The 16,482-nt window shown below is 43.7% G+C and overlaps 1 non-coding gene across 1 annotated transcript; it reads right to left on the minus strand.

The window, feature by feature from the left end:
* Positions 1-3,132: 3,132 nt before the first annotated feature.
* Positions 3,133-3,239, minus strand: LOC126008325 (U6 spliceosomal RNA). The gene has a single exon (XR_007495661.1). It is a non-coding gene; the product is annotated as a U6 spliceosomal RNA (small nuclear RNA).
* Between the last annotated feature and the right edge of the window lie 13,243 nt (positions 3,240-16,482).

Raw genomic sequence — 16,482 nt, forward strand, 5'->3', positions numbered from 1 at the left:
AATACTTTGCATGCAGCAAACTAAGGTTTGATCCCCAGCCTCCCATATGTTCCCCTGAGCACCACAAGGGGTCACTACTGAACACTACACTACGAATAGTCTCTGAGCATAACTAGCCATGGCTTCCTTTAAATTAATAAAAATTATTATTAATAATAATAATTCAGGGGGGACGGAGAGATAGCATGGAGGTAGGGCATTTACCTTGCATGTAGAAGGACAGTGGTTTGAATTCCGGCATCCCATATGGTCCCTCAAGCCTTCCAGGAGCGATTTCTGAGCAAAGAGCCAGGAGTAACCCCTGAGCACTGCCAGATGTGACCCAAACCCCCCCAAATAATAATAATAATAATTTTTGCTGGATGCAAGGACTACAAACACCATGATTTTTTCCATATTAATTGTCCAGGAAAAGGCAAATTACAGAGACAGAAAACTGATCTGTGAGACATTCCCTCACCCACTCCTACCAATTGGGTTAGGAATCTGTCTGAATTACCCATGAGCGGATCAATATTTGGGCTGCAGGGGGTAAAGTTTAGGTGTCTACAGTATACATTAATGTGACTCTCCCCAAAACACCAGTGACAAGGAAGTGCTGGGAGATGCAAACTTAGAGTGACAGACTTCTGATCTGTGTAGACAGGAATAACCTGTTGTGACATCAACTGGCTCCCCCCTCTAACATCGATCACTCAGAGTTCTGAGACTCTCTAGCTATAACTGATCCTTTTGAGGGTCAAATTCCAGGACAAGGGTCCAGGACCCCATGCAAAGTGCTAGCTGCAGGCACGATACTTTCAACTCTATAGTCCTCATGCAATTCCAGATCTGACAAAAAATCCATTTTAATCAAAGATCTTGGCTTTAAGGAGAGATGTCCTCATGTAGGATGCTTGCTTCACTCCAGCTGACCTGGGTTCAGTCTGTGACACCCCTTATGGACATCCTTGTCCCTCACCAGCACAGAGCCAGGAGCAAGCTCGAAGCACAGCTCCGTGTGACCTAATACTTGACCCAAATAATAATAATTGAGAGGCTGGAGAGCTAGGACAGGTTAAGGAGCTCATTAAGCACCTTGCCTTGCACACAGGGTTAACCCCAGTTTAATCTCTGACTGCCAAGGATCCCCTGGGCCCTGCCATGAGTGATCCTTGAGCACAGAGCTAGAAGCAAAGTCCCCAAACAAAACAAAATAATAATTGAAACACAAGCACACAAATTCTGGGTGATCTATGCAATCTCTTCTCTCAGGAGTATTTAATTAAGTTTCTGATGCTTGTTCTCAAGGAATGACTTGAGTGACAGGTCACTGTAGGAATGGAAGGCTGACATCATCACTTCCTCTGCCAGCTTTGCTACTTGGGGATTTTTTTTCCCCTCTCTCATTAAAGGGAAGAATTTATTTGGGGCTGCAGCTGGCTGGCTCCAAAGAGAGAACCAACCCATATATTTCCTGTGCTTGCCTTCTTCCTCTTTGACTCTAGATCTAGTTTGCCAGCTGAGGATGTTAGGACTCCAAAATGTCTTAACTACTCATTTCATGCTTTCTAAACTATTCATTTGTTGATTCACATTCATTTCATGACAGATGTGTATTGAGGTCTAGTGGCTATCTTGGATGCTCTATGGGGAACAGGGGCACATAGAATAGTTGTGTCCTTGGAAGGTTGCACTGGAAGATAAGGGTGAAAAGGAGGCATGAACACATGGAACTATTAGGTAACTGGCAATAAAACAAAGTGGAGCTCCACAGTTTCTGATTTGGAGAGTGGGAAACTCCCATGTTCTGGCTCTGGGGAGTGGGAGAAGGGGTCATTTTTGGTAATATCCAGCCTATTAATAGGGTTGTTGACCAGTTATGTGTGATTCAAGCTCCTTGGAAGCAAGGGTCACTAGTATGCTCTGGCAGAGCTCAGGGTTTATAGTTTTAAAAAGAGGGACACCCTCTAGCTAACAATCGAATAGCCTTTTGTGGGCAGTGGCATGGAGGAATTGGGCCACACCTGGCAGTATCCAGGGCTCACTGCTGTCTCACTGCTCAAGGGGTCAGTCCTGGTGGGGCTTTGAAGACCATATGCAGTACCAGCGATTGGATTGGGGACCACCACATAAGCACCTTAATTTTCCATCAAAAATGATTGAAACTGGGTCTTAAAGCTGGATTTAACACTGAGGTGAAGGAATGTGGTGATGGGATTGGAAGGAAGGGTAGGTGTGCCAGAAATGGGAAAACACATGGCATATTGGCAGAAAAATACAAGATCATTTTGCTATATACACAGCATTGGGAGCCTATTAGAGAGTAGCAGCGAATCCCTCTCTATATACACATCAAACCAAAGCCTCTGCAACATCAAATATGGACTAAGATTCTGCTTCATCTCCTGGCAGGCCATGTTATGCTCATCTTCATGCAAGAGATATTTGCATAATTGCTCCACGAACTCCAGCTCTGCGTAAGTGTGACCAACCTTCATGTTGAAAAACATTCCCACACGGTCACAGATGGCTGGTAGGACTGGCTGGCCATTAAACTCCACTCCAATCTGAGCCTGTTGAATTTGGCATGCCAGGGGTCACGGGAGAAAGAGTCAACCTTCTGGAGAGATGTTATGGACATGGTTTGCTCACAAATCAGCCTCATCTGAAGCTCAGAAAATAAGGATGGTTCAGCTGATCATTTGCTGTCCTGACTGAGAAATCTGATTTCCCAGCGAGAGTGGCTTAGGGAGGGAGAACTCTTTTTCTTTTTGGTTTTTGGGCTATACCCAGCAGCGTTCAGGGTTTACTCCTGGTTCTGTGCTCAGAAATCACTCCCGACAAACTTGGGAGGGGCTTGGGGGGGCATATAAGATTCCGGGGATTGAATCTGGTAGGCAAGTGCAAGGCAATCACCCTACTCGCTGTGCTATTGCTTTGGCCCCCCAAAAATGAATTTAGAGATGTTATGCTGGGGCATGATTCTGAAAGATTGAGAATGTCAAGCTAAGTTGAACTACAATGAAGCACCAGACAGATTTGCTATGAGTGGCTACGGCACCCCTTTAGTGAACACCTGCTCTGTGAATATCACAAGCAATTGATATCTGTTTGGGGGACATTAACTTTGAGATCTGAGGCCATTTTTTTAAAAATATGGAACGCTTCAAGAATTTGCCTGTCATCCTTGCGCAGGGGCCATGCTTATCTTCTCTGTATCGTTCCAATTTTAGTATATGTGCTGCCGAAGCGAGCACAGTTTAAGGCCATTTTAAAGTTCGCCTTAGCTCTGCAGACATCAATGTGTGTCTTCTTCTAAGGTCTCTCAAAAGAGCTCAACCGCATGCTCACCCAGTAAGTCTAGGCTATTTCTGGAAAAATGAGTTCTTGAATTCTTGAAGTTTAGAGTATGCTAAGAACCTAAGAGCACAGCATGGTGATGACTCAAAAGGCTGCAGCAGGGCCAGAGAGCTAGTACATCCAAGAAGGCACTTGCCTTGTATGCATCCAACCTAGATTCAATCCCTAGCAACCCATATGGTCCCCCAGCACCACCAGGAGTTATTCTTGACTGCAGAGTCAGGAGTAAACTTGTAGCCCCAAAACAAACCAACCATAAAAACAGAACCACGGAATGAAAAAGAATTCTAGCCATGAGCTCCTAAGACCTGTATATAATAAGACCAGAGTCTATATGTACAACCTGCAGCATTATTTTTTACTTAATGGTCTTCTCTCAATTTCCCCTATTTCTTCTCTAGTTATCCATGTTATTTCATTTGAATTCAATATAAGGCCTTGACATATTAGGAACTTGACTGATACGACAAAGAAAGGAGGAGATACATGTCATACTGTGGAGGTAGTAAGGGGTCAGTGAACACAGAGCCAGGTGTGATGCCTGAGGACAAGAAGGAAAAAATTGAAGGGAGGGAGAGGGCAAAGAAACAGCAAGTAGTATACTTGACTTGCAAGCAGGTTTCATCTCTGGCATCCCAAATGGCCCCCTAACCTGCCCAGAGTGATCCTTAAATACAGACCAGAAGTCATCCCCGAGCACCATCAGGCGTGGCTCTCCCCAACCCTGAAATAAAGCTATGGCAGAAGAATTTCTAGCTTTGTTACTATTGGGAAGGCCGCCGCAGTCACCACACCCAATAACTCACTTGGCTCAGCACTCAGGTGTCATTCCTGGCGATGCTCAGGGGATCATAGAGCACTAGGGATCAAACTAGGATTGGTAGCAGGCAATCCCAGTTTATTTCTGCCCATTTCATAGATTTAATCTAGCCAGTAATTGGGGTTTCAGAGAGGACCCTGAGCGATTCTGAGCAGCTGTTTGGCAGCATGCAACATGAAGGGCCAGAGCACCATGTAGCAGCTGCTGTGAATGGGGTTCAGTTGACACTGAGATGAGGTTCAGCAAGAGAGTTTGGGGCCAAAGGGCCATCTTAGAGAACTCTCAGAAATGCCACAAAGAAGCCCCAGCTTTCTGCCAAGCTGAAGCATAAGTGTTTTGGGGCTCACACTTGGAAATACCCAAGGCTTCCTCTTGGCTCTTACTCAAGCATCGCATCTAGTGAGTATGAGGAACCATACAGATGCAGGTGATTGAAACTGGGTTGGCAACATGGTAGGCAAGTATCCTACCAACTGCATTTTCATTCTGGCCTATCAACTTGGTAAAGGAAAAGCAAGGTCTAAATATAATGTCCTTGCTAAAATGGCAAAAATAAAAAAGGGGCCAAAGAGATCGTGCAACAAATAGGGTATTTTCCTTGCTTTAGAAGACCTCCAGCTTCAATTTCCTGCATCATCTATGATCCCTTTATTTCTGCCGGGAGTGATCTCTGAACACCGAGCCAGAAGTAAGCCCTGAACACAGCTGCATATGACACTCCCCAAGCCTCAAAACTTATACATTTATAGCAAATCAATGAATAAAAGAAGGTCCCTCTTTTGCTTTTAAGAGAAGGAACAATTGACCTAGAAGTGAGAGAATAACTCAGTTGGGGGTGAGAAAGAAATAGACAGGGAAGCTCAGATGACACTAGGAGATATGGAGGAATTCACACTTCACTAGTTCCAGTAAGTAGAAAGGAATGCCTGGAGACTGTGGTCGAGAGTGTGAACACAGAAGGTGGCATCACTGACCACTGCTGGGGCTGCAAGAAGAGGTGAGCAGACATGGCTGTGGAAACACAGCCTTGATTCAGGGGAAGTTTCTAGAAAGGAGCTGGAAAAAAATGGAACAGAAGAGAAAGTGACAGAGCCAGTGCCTCCACTCCTGGGCCGCATGGGTTCTACACTACTTTATGATGGCCAAATCTGAGTAGTTCTGGTGTCCCACGGAGAAGGGACAACAATGTAGTGAGAAAATTAGGAGCAGAGCCGAGAAACTGGAGAGAGAATCTCTGAATGAGCCATTCTAGGAGCTGAGCAAAGATGAGTCATTATAAATCATAACGTTATGACCAGAGGAAAAATGTCAGTCCCATCTGGCTTCCTGAGCAAGTACAAAGCAGGGTCCCCCCCAAAAAATTAGTAAATGTCTATATGAAGCCTAAAACAGAATATATTAATCACTGATTGTGCCAGGCATTCATAGGTTAACAACCATGTGTTTGTGAGATGAGGAAGTTATTTCCATAGAATTGGTGTACCCCAACTTTATAAGCCCTCCATGAACTGCGTTTATAGCTCAACTCATTTTGACATTACCTAGGTTGAGCCCACATGGGTCAATAAATCTTGGCTCTCCCTTGAATGTCTCAAATGTCTGCATCTGATTCTTGGTCAGATTTCTGTAGCAGCAGGAGCAGGGCACCCCACTATCCCAGCACATTTGCTACAGCTACTGGCCACCCCCAGCCCCCCCAGCCCAAGTATCTATGGAAGATTGTAATGAATAAGAAAGTTCAATGCGGGGGGTGGGGGGGGGGAGATAGCATGGAGGTAGGGCATTTGCCTTGCATGCAGGACGGTGGTTCGAATCCCAGCATCCCATATGGTCCCCTGAGCCTGCCAGGAGTGTAGAGCCAGGAGTAATCCCTGAGCGCAGCCGGGTGTGACCCAAAAACCAAAAAAAAAAAAAAAAAAAAAAAGGAAAGAAAAGAAAAAGAAAAAAAAAATTCAATGAATCAAAGTCATAGCGCCACCTGCTGGAAAATCACAAATGGGTCAATCAATTCTCTAAACTGCCAGTCCAGATTTAACAACCAAAAAAGGGGGGTGGGGTGGGGGTGTAAAAGCAGCAAAATGGGAAACAAAGATAACTGGAGGGGCCAGAGTGATAGTTGATAGTACAGCACTTGCCTTGCAAACTGCTGACCCGAGGCTCTATCCCCAGCATCTCATATGGTTCCCCAAACCAGGGGTCATTCTTGAGTTCAGAGTCAGGAATAACCACTGAGCACTGCCAGTGCAACACACACACACACACACACACACACACACACACACACACACACACACACACACACACACACGCACACACGCACACACGCACACACACAAATACATAAGATGACTAGATAAAGAGATTATAGTATATAGATGCCATAGATACTAGACTATAAGAAAAAGATGGAATCAAGCAATTTGCTGCCACATGGATGAATCTAGAGAGTATCATGGTGAGTGAAATTAGTCAGAAGGGAAGAGACAGGGAGAGAGGATAGCACAATGGGTAGGGTGTTTGCCTTGTATGCAGCCAATCCAGCTTCAATCCCCAGCATCTCAGATGGTCCCCTGAGCCTGCCAGGAGTGATTACTGAGTGTTGACCAGGAATAATTTTTTTTTTGGGCCACACCCGGTAACGCTCAGGGGTTACTCCTGGCTATGCGCTCAGAAGTTGCTCCTGGCTTGGGGGACCATATGGGATGCCGGGGGATCGAACCACAGTCCGTCCAAGGCTAGCGCAGGCAAGGCAGGCACCTTACCTCTAGTGCCACCGCCCGGCCCCTGACCAGGAATAATTTCTTAGCGCCACCAGGCATGGCTCAAAAAACCAAACAAATCAAACAATGCCCCCCAACAAGAAGGGGAGAGACACACACAGAATGATCTTTCTCATATGTGTTATAAAATTAAATATTAGTGGGGTCTGAGCTAATACAGTAGATAAGGAGCTTACCATCTAGGGTTTGATCCTTAGCATTTCCTATAGTTCCTCAGCACCATCAATCAGGTATGATCTCTGACCTTGAAGTCAGAAATAAGGCTTGAGCATGGAAGAAAGGAAAGAAGGAAGGAAGAAAGGAAGGAAAAAAGGAGAGAAGGAAGGAGGGAAGGAAGAAAGAGAGGGGGAGGGAGGAAGGAAGGGAGAAAGGAACAATAGTAGGAAGGAAGGAGATAGAGAGGGAGAAAGGAAGAAAGGAAGAGATGAGGAAGTAAGGAAGAAGAAAGGGATGGGAAAGAGGAGTGAGGAAAGGATGGAAGTAAGGAGGAAAGAAAGAAGGAAGGAAGAAATGAGGTAGTGAGGAAAATAAGGAAGAAAGGGAGGAAGATAGGAAGGAAAGAGGGAGAGAGGAAAGGGAGGAAGGAGGAAAGAAAGGAAGAAAGGAAGAAAAGAGGGAGAAAGAAAGAAGAAAGGAAGAAAGAAAAGAAAGAAGAAAGGAAGAAAGATGAAGGAAGGAAGAGGAAGCAAAAGAAAGAAGGAAGGAGAGGGGAAGGAAGGAAGAAAGGAAGGGAAGCGGGAAGGGAAGAATGAGTGATTTCTGAATGCAGAGCCAGGGAGGGAGGAAGAAAAGGGAGGAGGGAGAGAAGGAAGGAGGGAGGAAAGGAAGGAAGAAAGAAAGGAAAGAGGGAGGGAAGAATAGAAGGAGGAAGGGAAGAAGGAAGGAGGAATGAAGGAAGTGGAAGGAAGGAAGGAAGGAAGGAAGGAAGGAAGGAAGGAAGGAAGGAAGGAAGGAAGGAAGGAAGGAAGGAAGGAAGGAAAGTGGTTTTCAGTAGGAAGCTAAACCACAGTGGCTGGGTAAAATTGGGAAATTGGGGGCCAAAGCAGGAGTAATGCCTGAGCCCTGACGTGTGCCTGCTCAAACAAGGTGGTCTCTGACCTTATAATAACCAGCTCATTGCCTGGCCCAGTACAGATACTTAATGTCTCTCTTCTTTTTTCTTGAGGTAGCCCCCAAGAAACCCTGAGTTATTAACAGACTGAGCCAGTGACTTCCTCTTGTCCTGCTACTGAGTTCAGAGCCATCTGCCTCCCTGATTTTGAAAAGGGAAGTACTTGTCATCTTCCTTATCTCTCTCCCTCCTGGGGCCAGTGCACCAAGGACCAAGCAGATGCAGGAAAACAGTGTTTCAGCCAACATTTTCTCCATGAGCCATTGCCAGCCTGCCAGCCTATGCCAAGGGACTTCACAGGACATGTGGAACCATCCAGTTTCCAACCGTCTCAATGGGATCCACCGGCAAATAAATGTTTCCTGCAAAAGAAGAAAAGTAATCTCACTCCCTTCTCCTCCAGACAAATGATGCTGAAGAACGTTCTGGTGACTCAAAACAGTTCTGGCTCACTTCCTCTGACTGGCAGGCCAGCCTCTACCTTCTGATTGCAGCTCACAACCTGGGAGCCTTGGACCTAAATCTCTACTTCTGCCAGATGCAGTGGCTCTCTCTGTTCCTTTGCTGACAAGTGTCTTGAACTCTACTGGCTGCCGGATGGGAGGAGATACAGCCTTCTGCTGGCACAAGGGGGCTAATTGGATCTGGAGTCGGAGACTGAGTGGACCAGGAGACCTGAGGAGTGATCTATCCCCAGGAGGTAGAACCTGGTGCTATTCTGGTGACAAACATATACAATTAATGCTAATGTGAAAGAGTACTATTTCTCTTACTGAACGGATGGTGCATGTGTTAAAAAAGTACTATTTCTGGGCCTGGAGAGATAGCACAGCGGCGTTTGCCTTGCAAGCAGCCAATCCAGGACCAAAGGTGGTTGGTTCGAATCCCGGTGTCCCATATGGTCCCCCGTGCCTGCCAGGAGCTATTTTTGAGCAGATAGCCAGGAGTAAACCCTGAGCACCGCTGGGTGTGGCCCAAACTCCACCCCCCCCCAAATAATACTATTTCCCACCAAGAAAGTAAAGCCTTGCCACTGGGATGGTTTGACAAGTGAGAGAGCACATGTTTTGCAGGTGGGGATCTGAGTTTGATCCCCAGTATTTCATGGCTTCCTCCTTTCCTCAATTCCGGTACCACTGGGAGTGACCTCTGATTCTGAGCCAAAGTAGTTCCTGAGTGCTACTGGATGGGGTCCAAACACAACAACCACGCACAAAAATAAAATAGAAAGCTTCTCTTTCGACTAGGGGTTTATTGTTTGTTTTTTGTCTGTTTGTTTGTTTCTTTGTTTGCTCCTTGGTTTGGAGGCCAGACCTGGCAGTGCTCAGGAACTAGCACTAGTCATGCTGAAAGGACATCACAATGTCAGGAAATTCAACCCAGGCCTCTAGCACCCTAAGCTTGATCTGGACTCACTGAACTCTTTCTTTAACACCTCAATGAGTTCCTCCCTAATTTTTAATATAACATTGTGATTTTCCAAGTTGTTCATAATGCAGTTGTTTCAGGCATTAAATGTTCAGACACTAATCTCCCACCCACCACCCTCACCTGCCTTCATGCAGATATATTTGTGTCTGCAATACTTCATATTGTTTGTTCCAATAAAAAACACATGGAATTACCAACATTTAGATCATTTAAATCAAGAAGCATTCATTTGAAGTGATTGTTCTATCTCTCCAAAGTGTCATTTAAGTCAGTGTCCAAGGATTTAATGGGCTGTGGTTGCTGCTAGCTGAGCCTTTTATGTTACTACTTGGGCTCCCTGAGATTGGGAGAATGCTGTGTAACTTTTCCATCTCTGGAAACCAGGCTCCGGTTGGGTAGGCAGGGGACTCAACCATAAGGGCATCAACAACGGCTGTGGCTCCAACAACTTGCCATTGCTGCTTAACTGGTTGGTGCTGTGCATGGGATGCGCTAGGCAGCAGCTGGGTAAAAAAAAAAAAAAAAAATTAAAAAATCTAGCAAATTTTCATCCTGCATAAGAAAAACTAACCTCAGGTTGGGTCAACCTGGATTGAGTCATCATCATTATTATTTTTACTAGGTATATGTTTGGTATTTCTGGCTGGGACTCAAATGGGTCTAGATTTTTCCTGTGGGAACACACAGCCAAAGCCACGGCCTACTGACAACAGAGGATCTGGACCCCTCCATTCCCCTAATTCTGGGTCCTTCCAACAGAGCATCACTTAGGGCTTGGCTGATTCCTTTATAAAATGTCAGGCAAAGGCTGACAGTCCATTCTCCTTACTGGAAATTGAATAATTAAATGTAAGGGATCCTTATGTCTGCAATACTTATTGCACCTCGAAGAGAGAAGCTCTTTGTGATATACCTATCTATACCCTTATGTATACCTATATATACCCTTATATATACCTATCTATACCCTTATATACCTATCTATACCCTTAGCAAAAGATAATGAAAATCTTTCAATTGGATGGCAGTAAATACAAAAGCTACTTAGACAAAAACGTGTCTAATTATGCCCAACAATTATTCACTTTGTATATAGTTGTGTGTGGTTTTTTTCTTTTGCTGAGAACACATCCTCATATCTTTCTGCACATTCCTTTGAAATTCACCCTACAAATTTTCTCCAGTCCTATTTGCAAGCAACTGGTTACTCTTTCAGAGAATTTCCTTCCTTTTTTCAGTATTTATAAATTCACATCGTATCTTTCTTGCATAAATCACACACCTGCATTCCTTTTTTTTTTTTTAACCTTCTCTTCCCTGTTTCATCCTCTGAGGGCACTTTATTAAAAGATATAGCTTATATCAGGTTAACATAAACAGTAAAATAACTGTAATCATTTCTTAAATTTCCAATTATTAAACACAAACTATTAAAGGCGACCAAAACTGACGTAAGAAACAAGCAAATGTTTCTACTTTTGAAGACCTCAAGTTGATAATTTGTAAATTACCATGACATTTATTTTTGTTCTTTTAAGGCAAGTTAAGCCTATTTTAAAGGCCTAAAATAATAAGTATTCCTTTTTTAATTTATTTAAATCATTTTTGAAAGAAAACTTTTAGTTACACCATTGAACCAAAATTAAATAAATTTAGAAGCTCATATTGTGCTTATAAGTAATTCATGTTAAAATTTTATATACCAGATTAACAAAAATTTTAGATCATTATAAAATATAAATTATTTTAAAAGAACTCTCAAGATTTGTAATCCAGAGGAATTACAATTTTCAAGGTATGTCCTCACCACACACATTATTAGTTACTTTGCTTTTTTTTTCCTAATAACTTAGTACATTATACAAAATAGTTCTCTTTCTCTAACTGTTCGTACATATCATTTTGCAGTTTTTTGTTTTTTTTTGGGGGGGGGGTCACACCTGGCGGTGCTCAGGGGTTACTCCTGGCTGTCTACTCAGAAATAGCTCCTAGCAGGCACGGGGGACCATATGTGACACCGGGATTCGAACCAACCACCTTTGGTCCTGGATCGGCTGATTGCAAGGCAAACACCGCTGTGCTATCTCTCCGGGCCCCATTTTGCAGTTTTTAAGAAGATATCTTATAATTTCTTGTTACTTCAGTGTTTTAGCTGATAGCAGAATTGCTAAATTTGATAAATGCAAATGGTTTGAAAAAGGCTAACCACAATATTTTGCACACAATTTTCTATTTTTAGATACCTTAAAAATTAAAATAAATTTTCTAATAAAAATATAAAGACCCAAATTTTAATACTGTTGTTGCCTGTTTCAATTTAAAATGACAAAATATTTCTTTACTGATAATCTGTTGTCTATGACCTTACTCCAAAATTTCCAAGGGGCGGGGTCGTGGTTTATCTTTTTCTGTTTTAAAGCATCTAATTTTATTTGAGATAGTGGCCTCTGCTACACCCAGATAGATGGTCCCTGTTGCCAGGATATTAATGGTACCTGAGGGGCAGTGGCCTCTAGTATTGGGGGTGGGCCTGGCCACCACCTTTAGGTGTTTTGGAGGCATGTGCTTCCTTTGATTGCCCCAGTATATCCTGTCCTAAGAGATTAGGACTGGCATTTATAGCCCCTAAATTTTTGTTTGAATCTTTCCATATTAACCACTTAATGGTTTCAACAGAAGGGATACCTCCCCCTACTCCTGACACCCTCAGTCCAGTAGGCTGAGGACCCTATTTTAAGGGTAAAGGGCCCTTAGAGGCAGCCTTTTTAGTACTTCCCCTTGGGGTGATGGGGCTGAGGTATGCCTAGATTTAGTTTAAAGGCTTCCCCATCCTTATCAAACTTTGATTTACACTCAGCCTGCCTTGAAATCTGTTTTTATACTGCAGGCATGGGGTGAAAGGATCTTTTCTGTCATGCCTTCCCCCTTTTTGATTAGGGCACTCACAAAATTAAATTTATTTGCAACATTAGCCATCCAATTCTTTTTTTTTTATTAATTATTTTTTTTATTATTTTAATTATGACAACAAAGATGCAAAGAAAGAGGACAGGGTAAAGTTACAGTGGAAGCCCAATCACCCATAAACAGGATTCTCAGTAGTTCCATCGATGATATCCCAGCCTTGAACTTTCAGCCAAAGAACATTAAGAAAAACAAAACTGAACCCATGTACAATACAATTACTTTGTCCCTCAAATCCCCAGTTGTAGTACATATTGTTTCTTAGCAGCACACCATATAATCTAAAGATATTAGACTTATGTAACTCTTTAAACATTGAGGGCAAAGTACATTTATCTAGTTCCATGCACATGCTTACTAGTTTAAGTTAACCTCAAAAGTTTTAATGGGTTGTTTTTCTTAAGGATTGGAGTCAAGAGAACATAGTAAAAAACGATATTAAAGTGGCATTTGTTTGCATAGGCCCACCAAAACATAAGGGACATGGAAAGACAAATTATGGTCTAAATACATGGAGACCCTACCCCTGAAGTTTCCTGGCACAGGACTGACTCTAGGCTCCAGGCAAACTAGTTTGTCCAATTCAAGTCATAGTCTGTAGTGGCAATACACCTCCATTCCTCACATAGTCTCTGTTGTTGGTATCATTCTTCTGTATTAAAGATCCTGGAGTCTGCATATCCCATATTGCAGTCAGGATGGTGCAGAGCATCCTCTCGTTTCACCTCACACTTAAGGGGCAATAGAGAGAACCATGTCCTGTAGAGCAGGTCATCGTTGTTGTCATGTCTTCTCGAAGGTCATTGTTGTTGTCACGTCTTCTCAGTGTAAACGGAAGTGTCTTATTAGGAGGTCGATGTCACACCCTTGGTAGTGTCTTTCCTGGTAGAGGACTGCTTCCAACTGTTGCTATAAAAGACCTTGGATGTTTCGTAGATAGCTTGCCTGGTTCCAGCGTGAATGGAGAATGCCCATTCAACTGAGGCCTATGCCAGGTCATTATATCAATATTCAGGGTGTAAGGTACATTGTAATGAGATTTATTGTTGGGGACTGACTTGTTTGAGGCCATTTTGCTGTTCTTTCTGCCATATTCCAGCTTTTCACCTAAAAGCTATTTTGCAGTCTTGCTGTAAGTTTTTGAGCTATAGAGAAAGGAATGTGCAACTGTAGATATAATTAACTCTAGCCCGGAGGAGAGCAACACTGTCCGGTACCGTTATCAGAAACTAGGCCTCACTCCTTAAGACCACATTTCGGAGTGAACTAGGCTATTATCAATAAATGTATGCTACATTGTCTGTTCAAGATCACTGAGGCAAGCACATCTTGCACCAGCTCCTGATGGTCAAGCAATTAGGAATGCAGCTAGAAGGACACTAGAAATTTCCATGGAAACAGCACGTTCATCATAGCTTGAAGGTCATCCAGCCCCCCTAGCCCGCTGCCCACTTCCTTATTTAGAGAATGCCTAACTTTCTTTGTTCCTTGAAACCTGAAATATATTCTTGCCTTGTATGGGCCTTCGCGCCAAAAGTATGACTGACATCACCTTTGTACTGCCCCCTTCTCCTTCATTATATAAGAAGGAGCTGTAGCCCAATAAAGGGACCCTTGAACAGTGAGACGCTGCCTTGGGTCTTTATTATTAACCTCTTTCAGATTTTTTACAGGTGTGGTTGCTCTTCTACTCAGCAAAATAGGAGTGCGGTTGTCTGAGAAGCCTTTCCAGCTAATTCCTGCTGGCCGGGTCCCCCCTGGGGGGGCTTCAGGACACCGCATTTTGGCGCCCAACGCTGGGCTCGAAGACCACCGCCACACTCCGAACGACTACGGGTCGGCGAGTCCGGAGCTGTTTCGTAAATCGCAGGATATACCCCATCCGGGTAGGCGTTGAAACGAGTTAGCCTTAATCAAATATTTAAACTGCAGTTTTTTCAGTCGTTCTGATCACCGCCCCTGATTGGCTCTTGGGGCTTCGCCCGTTGGCTTCACTTCCATGGGTGTTTTCATTGAGTACTGAACTTAAATTCATTATTGATATGCAGTCTGAGTTGAAAGCCAGACATGTAGAGGTTACCAAAAAAGAATATTTGTAATTTTCTTATGTTTATTCATAATGTATGTCATTGGTTTATTATTACCTGTCCAGAAATTGTTGCGTCCACTTGGGACAAAGTAGGACATGAAATGAGTGATTATTTTGTAAATAATGATGATTCACAGAAGGAAAAAATTATGTTCCAATATTGGAGCCTGTTAAGAGATATCATTGTAACTAAAAATGCCGGAACCGCCAAAGACATCATCCATGCCGTTGAATCTCATGTACAACAAGTCTCCCGTGAGTGTTCCAGGACTCCCTCTCATTCTAATTCTGTCTCTCATCTCCCTTCTCCCTCTGAGAATACTTCCCCTTGTCCTCCCTCCACCACTGACCTTTGTCTCCAAAGTAACTAATGCTCTTAAAGATCTCTCTAATGCTTCTCATTTATATCCCTCCCTTACTTCTGTCCATGCTTCTGCTCTATGCACCCAGACCCCTACAGAAGAGGCCGCTGCACCCTCTGTGCAAAATCCTAAACAGCCCTTCACTTCCCTAGCTTCAGCTCCGTCCCTGTTTCACCACCCTCCCCTCCTTAGCCAGCAATTGCAACAATACAAAGCCTTTAATTGGAAAAGCCTCAAAGAGCCATTTCAAGCCGTAACCTCCTATGGCCCCCAAGCCCCTTACACGCTCTCCTGCTTAGAATCTAAAAGCTGAACTCTTTGTCTCTTGGGAAGTTAACTTTTTTTTCCGCTGCAAAGCCCTTGCAGATAGGCAGGAATCCTGATCTCTAAGCTCTTATAGCTGGCCTCGCCTCTTTTCATACCTTAAAGGTACAGCACACACTTTCCAGGTCCCAGCTTGCCAACATGGCTCTTGCTGCCCTCTATGCCTGGAAGTCGCTCCCCAGAGCCAGCATTCCAGCAGCTCCCCCACACGCGGCAACAAACTGTTGCTGCTTTCTCCCTCCCCCCCCCTTTTTCTGACTTAAGCTCCCAACTCACCACAATTACATCCATGGTCTCTCACCTCTCTAACAAACTTGATAATGCTCTTAGCTCAAAAACCAGTGCTACCTTTCCTGTCTTTCTCCCTAATGGAGAAAGTCTTCCCACCCCCCCCCCTCCCCGCCTGCTCAGCAGCCTCCGCAGCTACCTTCTCAAACGCCTCCCACTGATCCCCCGCACCCCAGGGGAAAAATTCTAAATGCCCAAGACGCTCAGTCCCTAACCATGGCAGATTCCCTCCTCTCACCGCTCCCCCTCTTAAAGCTATAGATATGAAGCTACTTGGCCACATTAAAAATCTTAAACAAATCTTAAGCCTTCAAAAACAGGCTGCTTCTCTTAATTCACAGGTTTCTGCCCTTCAGGCGTTTCCCCCCCCCTCCTAAATCTATAGTTGTCTGTCCTCTGCCCACTGAATTCCACGGCCAGGCCCCCCCCTCTTGAGAACTCAAAGAGACAAACTATGAAAGTGAGGCTAAGTGCCATAAAACAGAAACTGCTGCAGTGCCTACAAAAAATTCTAAGGGCACAGTGAGTAGGATAATTACAAAGTATCATCTGCTAAGCCATAAAACCTTGCGATATCTACACTTTGCTGTTAAAACTTCTGAGCCTAATGTACCCTTTACTTTGCTCAAACCAATCCTCAGCCTCCTTCAGCCTCTTTCCTGCCAGCCTTGGAGAACAGCCAGCTCAAGCCCTGACACTCCCACTTTAAGCCTTCCAATTCACCTTGAAATACCCAATCTTTGTTATTCAAAAAAAAAAAATCTGAAAAGTAGCATCTCTTGCATATTCTCAAATCAATTAATAAAACCATAAACCCCATAGTACTTTTGCAACCCAAACTCCCCTCTTCGGTTGCCATTCCCTCTAATTCCAATAAATTAGTAATTAATCTTAAAAGATTGTTTTTTTTTTTTTCTCTATATCATTACACCCTGCTGACTGTAAATAATTTGCCTCTAGCCTTCCTGCTG

This window comes from Suncus etruscus, chromosome 4, assembly GCF_024139225.1.
Source record: "Suncus etruscus isolate mSunEtr1 chromosome 4, mSunEtr1.pri.cur, whole genome shotgun sequence".
Lineage (NCBI taxonomy): Eukaryota > Metazoa > Chordata > Mammalia > Eulipotyphla > Soricidae > Suncus > Suncus etruscus.